Below are 13,074 nucleotides of genomic sequence, written 5' to 3'. Positions count from 1 at the left end.
TTCAGGGTATCTATTAATTCTGAGAAAGGAAAGCTTGCAACATCAGGGGGTCAAAACTTGGGCTCCAGAGCTCTCCTCAGCAAAAGAGGGCTAACAAATCTCTACTTACTTTTGGTTGGACCTCCATGTACTACACATTAATCCAAATATGGAATAGCTCCCAAGGTACTGAAGCCAAGCTTTAAATAATATCAATAACAAAACATGGATTTAGCTGCACAGAGATCACTAATGCTTGTAGTTTTAAACAATAAAGACCTCTGGAGGAAAATAATAACATCATAGCCTCAAACTGATTCTATAGTTTTGTTTTCCTTAGTATTTTCTGACTGTAAAATGACAAAAAACTAAGCAAGGAAATAACATCATGTGAACAAAAATCAAGAGAACAGATAATAGAAACTATCCACAGGGTATCTAGATAATGAAGTTACCAGACACAGAAATTAACAAAACTTTGTTGAACATATTAAAAAATTAAAACTGGAAACTTACATATTAGATACTATAAAAATGTGAATTGAATGCTAAATAAAAGAAGCAAATAAAAGTTCTAAACTTGAAAATCTACAACTACAAACAAGACTTTCATGAATGGATTGGACATTATATTAGACACAACTGAAGGGAGAATTAGTGAACCATAATTTGAGTCACAAGAAAACATCCAAAATGACACATAGAGATGCAAAAGAAATGTAAGAGAATTATAAAAGCATAAGGGGATTATAGAATATAGTGGGAATATATATCTGGATCTAGATCTATAAGTAAGTAGGTAGCTCAGAATTTTTCAACACTGAATAAAGATGCCAAGCCACTGATTTAAGAGACACAATGAATTCAAGCAGGGTGAATACTAAGGTAACCACAGTAGAAACATCAGAGTAAACTAATGAAAACAATGGCAAAAGAAAAAAAAAATCTTAAAAGGGGAAAAAGAAATTTTCTTCCAAGGATCAACCATTAGGTTGTTGCATATCACCCTAGGCAAGGAAAGCTATAATAAAATAAAATCCATTCACAATGCAGAAAATGCATGCCAAATGATAAGTATATATATCAAAATACATAAACAGAGATATGTGTGTGTATATGCATATTCTTCAGGTGAAAGGAATATCACAGATGAAAGGTAGAATAAAGTTCAATGGAAAGGTTTAAAAAATGGATCAATCCAAATGATATTGACTTCATAAAATAATAATGTCTTAAGGCATTTGAAACACACATATAGATACATATATACACAAGCAGAGTTAAAATACTCAACAAAAAGAGCACATTAAGTTGGGAGGGAGTAAATAAAGTTTAGGTTTTCTAAGACCCTAGAATTGCCTTGGAAAAGAGAGGAAAGTGCTACTGTTGGTGGGAATGTAAAGTGATACAGCCACTATGGAGAACAGTATGGAGGTTCCTTAAAAAACTAAAAATAGAACTACCATATGACCCAGCAATCCCACTACTGGGCATATACCCTGAGAAAACCATAATTCAAAAAGAGTCATGTACCACCATGTTCATTGCAGCTCTATTTACAATAGCCAGGACATGGAGGCAACCTAAGTGTCCATCGACAGATGAATGGATAAAGAAGATGTGGCACATATATACAATGGAATATTACTCAGCCATAAAAAGAAACAAAATTGAGTTGTTTGTAGTGAGGTGGATGGACCTAGAGTCTGTCATACAGGGTGAAGTCAGTCAGAAATAGAAAAACAAATACCATATGCTAACACATATGCATGGAATCTAAAAAAAAAAAATGGTTCTGATGAACCTAGGGGCAGGACGGGAATAAAGACGCAGGAGTAGAGAATGGACTTGAGGACACGGGGAGGGGGAAGGGTAAGCTGGGATGAAGTGAGAGAGTAGCACTGATATATATACACCACCAAATGTAAAATAGCTAGCTAGTGGGAAGCAGCTGCATAGCACAGGGAGATCAGCTCAGTGCTTTGTGACCACCTAGAGGGGTGGGATAAGAAGCGTAGGAGGGAGACACAAGTGGGAGGGGATATAGGGATATATATATATATACATATAGCTGATTCACTTTGTTGTGCAGCAGAAACACAACATTGTAAAGCAATTATACTCCAATAAAGATGTTAAAAAAGAAAAAGAAAAAAGAGAGGAAAGTGCTAAATAAACTTAGATTTGGTAAATAAAGAAGGCATGATGTAATATCTATAGTAAACCAAAAGGATAGTAAAATAATATAAAAATGGTAATATGATAGAAAAGAAAAATGGAATAATTTAAAATCTCAACCAAAGCAAAAGAAGGCAAGAAAAGAGAAAAAAAAAAAAAAAAAAAAGAACAAGAACAAATAGAATCAAATAGTAAGAGAGTAATTTTAAACTCAAATATATCAATAATTGAATGTTATTGATTACACTTAATTACTAGGGACTAAAGGTTACAAATCAAAGCTTGAATTTGTCAGGCAGCCTCGATAAAACAAGAACAAAAACAACAATTTTTTATGTTACATTACAAAAATTCCAAAAATAGAACTTGTAGAAATATTGTAAGTAAAAGGACAGAAAAAGATGTATTATGTAAACATTAAAACAGTAATTCTCAAAGTGTGGGCCAGTGTCCCCATCCTGAGATACCTTTAAAGGTTCCATGGAGTCAAAACTACTTTCATAATAATTCTAAGAGGTTATTTGCCTTTTCCACTCCCATTTGTTCAAGAGTGTAGGGTGGAGTTATCCAGAGAACTACATGAGGTGTGATATCGTAGTAAATTTAACGCAGAAGGAAATACGGAAATCCAGCTGTCTTGTGTTAAGCTTGACATTAAAGAGATTTGCAAATATGTGTAACAATGACCCTTTTCTCACTGTATCTTTTTGTTTAAAAAATACAGTTATTGGGCTTCCCTGGTGGCGCAGTGGTTGAGAGTCTGCCTGCCGATGCAGGGGACACGGGTTCTTGCCCCGGTCCGGGAAGATCCCACATGCCGCGGAGCCGCTAGGCCCGTGAGCCATGGCCGCTGAGCCTGCGCGTCCGGAGCCTGTGCTCCGCAACCAGAGAGACCACAACAGTGAGAGGCCAGCGTACCGCAAAAAAAAAAAAAAAAAAAAAAATACAGTTACTATTCTAAAACTGTTATGAATGCAAAGCCTTTATTGTCTTAAACTCTGAATGAATACAAAAATTTTCTGTTTTTTCCTAATGCAGTAAATATTGATAGATATAACCCACATAAATGAAAACTGTCTGAAGGAGGTCCGCAATAATTTTTAAGAGTGTTAGAAAGGTCCTGAGTCCAAAAAAAGCTGGTTTGATTATGTCAGACACAGAAGCCTAAGGCAGAAAACTTAATACAGTTGAAAAGGGACATTTAAAAATGATAAAATTGGTCAATTTAACAGAAACATATAACAGTTATAAATTTGTGTGCACCAAATATCATGGCCTCAAAAATATTTAAATCAAAAAAATAAATTAAAAAAAGCTATGAGAATGAAGATCTACAATCTAAAAACACCACGGGAGTCATGTATATATGTCTTTCTCCAGGACTCTGCTAACATGACAAGTGTTCCACTTAATCAACAGGCAGTATTGCATAATCAATAATGAATAGGCTCTGAGGCAGGCAGTCCTGAATTTCAGTAACACATGCCTATTCGAAAACTAGCTATATGACTATAAGCAAGTTACTTAACTACTCTGATCCTTCGTTCCTTTTTTGTGGAGTGGGGGTGATTTCACATTATTGGGAGGATTAAAAATAATATTTTAAAGTAGCATTTACAACACTTTCACATGTTGGGTACTAAAAATGATAGTTATTTTTTCCTAACAATTATCCTCAATAAAAACAAGGAGTTAAAAAACTGTAACTGAAAAAAAAAAACAAAAACAAACAAACAAAAAACTGTAACTGTGGTGACCAAATAAGGCTTCAAAGAGATATGTTTGAGCTAAACCTTGAAGAAGGAATAGGATATTAATACATACTCAGAAAAGTCTATACACAACTGATTAAACAGTAATTTGATCCAGTAAGTGCACTGGATCAAAAGGAGGAATCTAGGTGGGAAGGAAGTTAGAATAAATTGCCCCCCTTCTTCTTTTAATCTTAGAAATTCTTCGCTGTCAAATAAAGGATGAGAACTGAGCAGAACAGACTTACAGCAAGACTTAAGTTAGAACATCATTACTTCCTCAACATCTCTAAGAACACAATTCTCTCCCTGTAAAAATTTGTTATTTCTTCTACTACCCATCTAAAACAAAACAAATAATAACCACAAAAATATTCAAGAGTCTCTTTCAAAGGGCTTAAATATAATAAATATAAAGGATTGCTTAAATATTCTTGAGTTTACTGCTTCAATATATTCTTTATTAGTCCTTTAAAAGTTTCCTAGGTCCCACAAAATAAAACTGAAGTCAACTATGTTTATCCCTCCTCATTGCCCATGGCAAAATTAGCATTTGGCTATACTTGCTACAAATATCTATTTCAAAGAATTCTTCCCACAGAAATGAGCCAATGGTCTAATAAAACATTCTTGCCACAGGGGAAAAAAACTCTTCTGTAAGGAACAGCAATACTAAAGATGTTGAATTAGGCTGGAGGTTTTCACTAAAGAAGTGTTTGGTAAAGGTCTACCTCCTTTAGCTGCTCAATGATTGCTATGTTTGACAGTTACATACAAATATGCTGAGTTACACTTGAGATTTTCAATTTCAATGCAAAAGTCCTTCAGGATCATACAGGTTGTACGGAAAAAAGAATACTGAAACAGGAATCAGGAAATGTGGATTCTAGCCCCACCTCTGCCAGGAGTTAGACGAAAACTATGTGGGTCTGTTTTTCCATCTGTAAACTAAGAAGCCTAGACTGGCAGATCTGCAAAATCCCTTTCAGCTTTGTTCTAAGCATTGTGTTACATTTCAAAACTAAAGAGTAAGCTAGCACCATCTAGTGGAATCCAAAGAATTTCCTAAGTATATAATGAAAAACATTTCTACAAGCAAAATATCTACAGCTTTATCTTATTTTACTTCATTATTTTTTCTAATGTTCCAATGACAACATTTGGCAGCAAGAATTAATCCAGGCACATTTCCCCTATGAGCTACGACATAGTAATCAAGCCTATGTGAAAATGTTGAATTATTCAATATCTTTCATACTTAGAATACTAGTTTCACTTTTCCAGAAAACAGTATTATCTGAAAATAAAGCAGCAGAAAAAAAAATCTCCCAGTATCTCTAACTATTTACAATAATATTTTCTAGGGCTGTATTACCTGAAATTTATAAATTAATGATTTATAAATTGCTGGCATTAAAGACATTAACATCATACTTATTTTCATTTTTACCCAATAGTCAATAAAGGAAACATGGCAATTTACTCTTTTCCTCTTTCTCTCTATATCAATAACTATCAGTAGGATAATCTCAGTGCAAGTCAGGATAGTCATTTATTTTGTTTATTGCTGCATTCTCAGCAATATTCCAGCGCTGTGTTCTAGTGCCTGGAAAAGTGCTTCCACATAGTAGATGCTCAATGGCTCATTAATAAATTTATTAATGAATAAACCTTAAAATCATTATATATTTTTCAGCATAAAGACTTTGTAATATAGTATAACAAAACAGTAATAATCTTAAATATTAAATGCGTATTTATGAGAGAGGCAATAGAATGAATCAATTAAAAAATTTGGTACCAGGATAGACTGCTGAGTTTCAAATCCTGGCTCTATCATTAACTAACGGTGTGATTTTAGACAACTTACTTGAACTTTCTATGTTTCAGCTTTCTTATCTGGAAAAAACAAAGATTAAATAGTACCTAACTAATAACACTTATGTGAAAATCAAATGAGTTAGTATGTATAAAGCACATGAAATGGCTGGTGGTAAAAAAAAGTTATCTATTACTATATTTATTATACTTAAGTTGTATTTTTTCTATGAACACTTTGGTCATGCAGCATGAATTTTAAAAATTAGTTTAGTTTTAAAATGTTTCTGCTAAAAAGTCAATAAAATTCAATATATTTGGGGAGGAAAAAAGAAAACTAGATTATAACTTATGAATCACCTATTTTTCATTTGCTTTGGCTATTCATTAAAAAACTAAATCAAAAATACTAACTCAAAATATGAAAGATTCCTCATAGGTGAAGTTTATAAATTTTAATGAACACTGTGGCAACATTCATTTAAGAAAAGTTTTCTCCACATTACTTATAAAAAAAAATGTCTTACCAATTTTGCCTGAAATTTACTCATGGGAGATTTCAGGCAAAGGAAAGCAAGAAATATAACAAAGATAACAAACCTTAAAATTTAAACTGAAATCCACCCAAATTAAAGTGAGTTATAAAAGATAAAGATTCGTGTAACTTCAGGGAAAAAAACATTAAAAATTATAATAAAATCTCTTTTCCGATTAAAATAAATCCATCTTTAAAATCATCAACGTGAAGTGAATTTAAAGAGCTTAAAGCAATTATCTTGTGCATTTAAAGCATGCAAGAATAATGCCAGGTTAAGTAAAAATACTCAATAGTCAAAAACTTGCTGCCAAAATAGAACCAATTATAGCAAATAATATAAAAACATACAAAGTATTCTTTAAATGACTATAAAATTTATATGACCATATATGCCCAATATAATAGTTTATTTTTTGCTACATTTGACCAGAAAATAATCTGTACCTCAATATGTAATATGTCTTAAGGATATCATTTTGAATTATATTTTAAATTAATATTTCAGTTATGATTAATAATAATAATTAAGACCATTTCTTTCTATAGTCACAGCACACAATATGTTTAAACATTAAAGAACTAACTTTGTAACTTTCAATTTATAGAATTAAATTTTAAACTATTACTTTAAAAGAGTATATTTCACATTGTTTCTGTTTCTACAATTAACCAGTTTAAGTAGAATGGAAAACATTCAGCATAAATTATTTCAAATAAAGTGCCTTAAAGAGAGTGATAGAGTTGCTATTTTCAGTCACTAAATGCAAAGAAAGTAAAAAATGTACACTAATGTTTTCTAATAAAAAGAGTAATTAGAGTTAACATTGCTAATTAACTGCTGCAATAATATAGCTTAGTTAGAATTAGGAACAAATTAAACTCGAAACTACAAATGTAGAATATTTGGTATTCCTTCCAATTTTATTTCACCTCCTTAAGAAATATTATAGCATGGAATAGTGACTTATTAACTTATAAACACAAATCTATCTTTGTGCCCCTTCATAAGAGTTCTTAGCATCAATATATCATTGAAAGACAAAATCTGTGCTTTTCCCTTAACTCAACCAGAATCTCTGTAAGCAGTTCTTGAAGATGAAAAACAGACTCCAACTGGTCTTCAGAAAATCTACTTTCCCATGCATACTCTTCTCACACTCAATAAATACAGTGTTTTCATTGTACCCAACAGACAGCAAAGATGTCTTTTACTTTGTTTGCTGAGAGTGTACTACATAGAGATACCTCAGGTACATCAATTAATAACATGGCAGTTTTCACATAAGTCTTGCAGATATCCTATCCCAGGAAATCCACTGACTACAAAAAATCCCATACAGCACTGTTGGCAATGAAAATGAAGTGAATGGGAGTTCAAGCATTTCTTCTTACAAATAGCCTTTTTCTTTTTTTTCAAGCTTGCTTCAGTGAGTACCAATAAAGTAACATACATTATCAGTGCACTTGCCTTCATTCCAACAACAACAAAATTATTAAAATTTTACAATAAAAAATTTGTTTCAAAAGTATCAGTATTTCCATATGGGAGAAGTCATGAGTGGTCCCAAAGCAGGCAGCACAGACACATAGACAAATAAACATATTAAAGAACATTATACATTACATTTTAGAAATTATGCCTTGAAATGTTTGCAAAACAAAAGCTTGCTTTGTGAAAACCACTATGTTTTTCCCAAATTAAAAAAAAAAAATGGGGACTTCCCTGGTGGTGCAGTGGTTAAGAATCCACCTGCCAGTGCAGGGGACACGGGTTCGAGTCCTGGTCCGGGAAGATCCCACATGCCGTGGGATCCCACTGTGCACCACAACTACTGAGCCTGTGCTCTAGAGCCTGCAAGACACAACTACTGAGCCCACGTGCCAGTTACTGAAGCCCGCGTGCCTAGAGCCCATGCTCCACAACAAGAGAAGCCACTGCAATGAGAAACCCGCACACCTGCAACAAAGAGTAGCCCCCGCTCACCGCAACTAGAGAAAGCCCGCACACAGCAATGAAGATCCAACACAGCCATAAATAAATAAATAAATAAATTTATATTTTAAAAAAAGGGAGTTGATGGTGACTGATTAGATCCAATTCTCCCCAAACCTCCTCCAGAAATTCATAAAGTGCAACAAAGAAATCAAAATACCCACAACCTATCCTTCCATTGCAAATGGGAGATAAAGAAATCACAAGTTAAATTTCTTTCTAAGTGGGGTAATAAGTATCCAGGATCAACACAATCCAGGCTGAATCGACACTTGTACAGAGGAAATCCTACGGAAACTGAACGGATAAGTAAACACTGGAAGGTGCCCCAGGGGTGGAAGAACCCATTTATTACCAACAAGGCCTCCCTCCAGAAAGAGAGAGCATCATCCTGAGTGGGATGACAGTACTGAGACCAAGTATATGAATTAAATTAATAAATGCAAATGGCCATGGTCTATATGAGAGAAAAACATTTAAGCTTGGATCAAAAAATAAAACCCAAATCCATTCTGTATACAAGTACATACATAAAACAAAGTGATTCAGAAATGTTAAAAAGTTTTTTTAGATTAGGTAAATACAAACAAAATGAAACCATGTAAGACAAGGTAGAATTCAGTCACAAAAGCGTTAAAGAGACAAAGAATGGAACTTAAAATTTTCAAGGCTAAAATTCACAATAAAGATAACACAGTTAAGAATATCTGTATAACAGCATGGAGCAACATTCATGACGCAGAAACAAAAGGATGTACACAAAGAAACAGGCTGATTAAGAACAGATACACAGCTCGGGTGTTTTGTGACCACCTAGAGGGGTGGGACAGGGAGGGTGCGAGGGAGGGAGACACAAGAGGGAAGAGATATGGGAACATATGTATATGTATAACTGATTCACTTTGTTGTAAAGCAGAAACTAACACACCATTGTAAAGCAATTATACTCCAATAAAGATGTTTAAAAAAAAGAACAGATACATTCAATCTAGCTCAACTCCTTCAGTCCAAGGTAAATCAAGTACACATTTAAGACCTAAAATAAAAGATCACTAATGTAGATCTTAAAGATGAAAATATATACTTTAAATTCCAACAAAAAACAACAACCTTCTTTTCAAGTGCACACGAAACATTCCTGAAAATTAACCACATGTTAGAAAACCACAAGTTTCAAAAAGCAGATATGGCACAAAAATAATTCTCTGACTATAATTAAATAAAACTAGAAAAAAATAACAACAAAAATGGTCTTTCCATGTGGAAATTTAAAATTTTAGGTAAAACATAAAATACATCATATAATTGTAGAACAGACAAAAATACCTATACCTTATTCAGAAGTTACAGAATAAGCAGTGCTCGGAGTAAAATTTATAGACTTAAGTACTTATGTCAACAAGAGTGAAAAATGATAAATAATTAAATTACAAATTTAACTTAAAAATAGAAAAGAACAACATAATAAACAGAAGAAAAGCAAAAAAAGCAAAAAACAAAAAACTGCCATTAACATGTATTAATGGTAGGAGTGCAAAGTGGTACAACCCATATAAAGTGTGTCTAGCACTATCTTCCTAGATTAAAGATGTCCTTTGCCCCCCCCAAAAAAATATATATCAGGAAACTAACCTAAAGATATATCTGATGAAGTATGAAATGACATAGGTATCGGGTTAGTCATGATGGCAGTGTGGAAGATTGTAAACCATCCATTGTCCATCAACCAGAGACCAGTGGAATAAACTCTAGTGCATACACACAACTGAATACTATCAAGCCATAGAAAAACAATGCTATGAACTCCATATATGTTGTAAAATGAAAAAGAGCAAGATAAAGAACAGTACTTTAAATATTCTATATTTTGTGAAAGAATTAGCATATATACATATATTTCTTAGATATATGTATATGTATGTATATTTACAAACACACACATATATCACATATGTGATACACATGTATTATTATACACATATATACATAAATATCTGTATATAAAAGTAGATGGGATAACAGTGAAATGAAAAAGGATGAAAGCACAACCACTTTGAGTCTTCTTAAATGTAGTCTGTAGAAACATATATCTGTCTTAAATCTCAAAAATAAAACTGAATCAAAGGGAAAAGTGAACTAATTATATTTCAAATTCATAACATAATCACAAATATAAAATACTTCAAGTGAGCACATCACTTTGGGGGACAAAGTGTAAGGGCCAAAAGAAGTGCAAAAAAATCTCAAAATTAATTTAGAAGATTTCTTCTAAATACTTCTAAAATGCTTCTAATACTGGCATTGTTGTTTTGAAACTATTTTATGGCTATTATAATCCATAGCAAATAGTTATGTTAGTGTTGGTATCAACCAAGGACTACAGTGGAAGAGAAAATAACACAACTATAAAGTTCAAAAAGTAAATTTGGAGATATCAATATTTGATATCTTCAATCAAATTCACAGGACTGGACAATTTGAGTATCAAGCAGTATAATAAGAAAAGAGACTGAAATATTCTATATTATAAAATTCTATGAGTTCATTAGACCACTAAGAAAGAGAGAAGAGCAGGGAGAGAGAGAAAAGTGCAAAAGCAAAACAAAATAAATGAAACAAAGAAAATTCATTTGACACCACTGAAAGTAATGACCTTACTGTAAAAGTCTATCAATATAAAGGTAGGCATTTATTCCTGTCTTTCCTCTACGAATGATTCCAAGGTAACCAAATAGTTATTAAATAAATGATTCCAGTTTTTAAAATGTGGAAGGAATGTTCAAATTAGAAAACTCATTTTTTGTATCCCCCACTGCATTAATTGATTCAGGCCACATTAATCAATGGATGAAAGCATTAGATAAAAGGTTTGTGGGAAACTTTATAATGGAACGTTTAGGCTATCACTCACATACCTAACATGCAACTGTATCATCATTAAAAGCAAATAATCACTGTATGACTCCTGACGTAAGGCAATACGAAGCACAGAGCAACCCCTATGAAAAATTCCTGCCAAAAAAGACTAAATTTTAATTAACTCAAGCCTGTTGCACTAGCTTTCATTTACAGGACATGAAATATTTATAGGCATAGTGAAACAATTTAAATACATTAAAAGGAAGTAAATGGACAAACCCAAAATGTGGGACACTGTATAGGACAATTAACATAGGTTTTGCAACAGATCAATGGCATGGAGGAAAAAAAGTGGAAGGACTACTCCAGATTAGATAGGACTTCAGACACCTATGTAAATGTAATATGTGGTCATTGTTTGTGTTATGATTCAAACAAACCCTGATAATTTTAAGAAAATAAGGAAATCTGGATTATGGATTATCAGTTGATAGAAGGAATCACTATTAATTTTATTAGGCAACACAATGCATTGTAGTTAAGTAAGAAAGGACCATATTATTAAAAACCATCTCCTGAGGTATGAAAGGATGAAACTTTATGATTTGGGGATTTGTTTTAAAAAAGAAAAAATACAATAAAAAACAAAACAGTAATGATGGACCAAATGTTGACTATAGTATATGGAATCTCCATGTATTCATTTTGTAAATGTTTGAAATGTTCAACAATAAAAAAATGAAAGAAAAAACAAAATATTACATAGGCAAACAAATTAATATCAAGAAGGCCTAGGTAGAACCAGGCCTAAACACAGAAAGCAGGCTTACTTCTACTCCTCCACCTGCTCCCATCCCATTTCGTGATATTTCAGTACAGATCACATTTCCTAACCACCACAGGATGGAGAAGGTGGAAAGAATGTACCTTCTGGGGGTCCAATAATTTAAGCCATTAGTAGTATACCAGAGTAATGTTTTTATCTAGTTCATTATTTTCTGCCAGTCCTTGATTATTGATTAACCATCATTTAAGCCCTTATCAAGTCCCTTGAGAATCTCACACTTAAATTTAAAAAAACCAAACAAACAGAATTTTAAGCCAGGTATTAAAAAACATGAGATTTTTATTTTAGACTTACCACACTGGAAATGTATAGAAGTGAGTTGAAGCTGAATTTCAGTGGGCAGAAGAGGGAAGTTGGGTAGTAAGAAGTGAGAGCAAGAACAGAACACTCTTTCACAAGACTTGACAGCAAGAGGAAGAGAGATGAGGCAATGGACGGCAATAGGAAGAATCTGACATGAGAAAGGTGATAAATGATGGAGGAAGGTACCAGAGGAGAATGACAGGTATATTTACGTAAAATAGAAGGGCTGGTCTTAAATAAGAAAAGACATTTTCATCACTGAATTTTATGGATTACAAAGAATAAGGATGGAAATGCTATTGATATATAGGTATACAGACAGACAGATGGAGGGACAAAGATGATTAGGGAGATCCAAACTGATAAACTCTTTCTTTTATGTGGTATTAGTAGCCTTACCTAAAGAAGGAAAGGTTAGTCCAAGTGATGTATGTAGGTAAGGAGAGTAGTGTCATACCAGGAAACAGTTATGACAGTTGCTGAGAAGTACAGAAAGCATAGGGTCCATAAAAATATGATGGCAACAAACTAGGGTATTGTATTCTTCAGTAGAGTTCAGATCACTGTTGATTATAAGAAAAGGAACAGGGAGGTGAATATACTAAATTTAAGGAGCTACTAACAACCACCCATTTGCCAGTGGTGGGAGCATATTCCTTTTATATATATTAAAACTAATTTTGTTTCCTTCATAAATCTGGATAAAAGATTAAATAAGTATGGCTTGGATAAAATAAGCAAATTAGTGATGGTGGCCTATTCTCAGAAAAGAATAAATGAAACAAAATATAATAATGAGAAATAAATG

At 32.9% G+C, this 13,074-nt stretch overlaps 1 protein-coding gene across 1 annotated transcript in view; it reads right to left on the bottom strand.

Moving 5' to 3' along the window:
• Positions 1–13,074, bottom strand: part of LRRIQ1 (leucine rich repeats and IQ motif containing 1) — a 174,025-nt gene that overhangs the window by 134,632 nt on the left and 26,319 nt on the right. The window lies entirely within an intron of this gene.

Source organism: Aethalodelphis obliquidens, unplaced genomic scaffold, assembly GCF_003676395.1.
Source record: "Aethalodelphis obliquidens isolate GAN/ISIS:26980383/991018 unplaced genomic scaffold, ASM367639v1 scaffold8, whole genome shotgun sequence".
Lineage (NCBI taxonomy): Eukaryota > Metazoa > Chordata > Mammalia > Artiodactyla > Delphinidae > Aethalodelphis > Aethalodelphis obliquidens.
The sequence above is the reverse complement of the archived record's forward strand: the minus strand, read 5'-3'. Positions and strand labels throughout refer to the sequence as shown.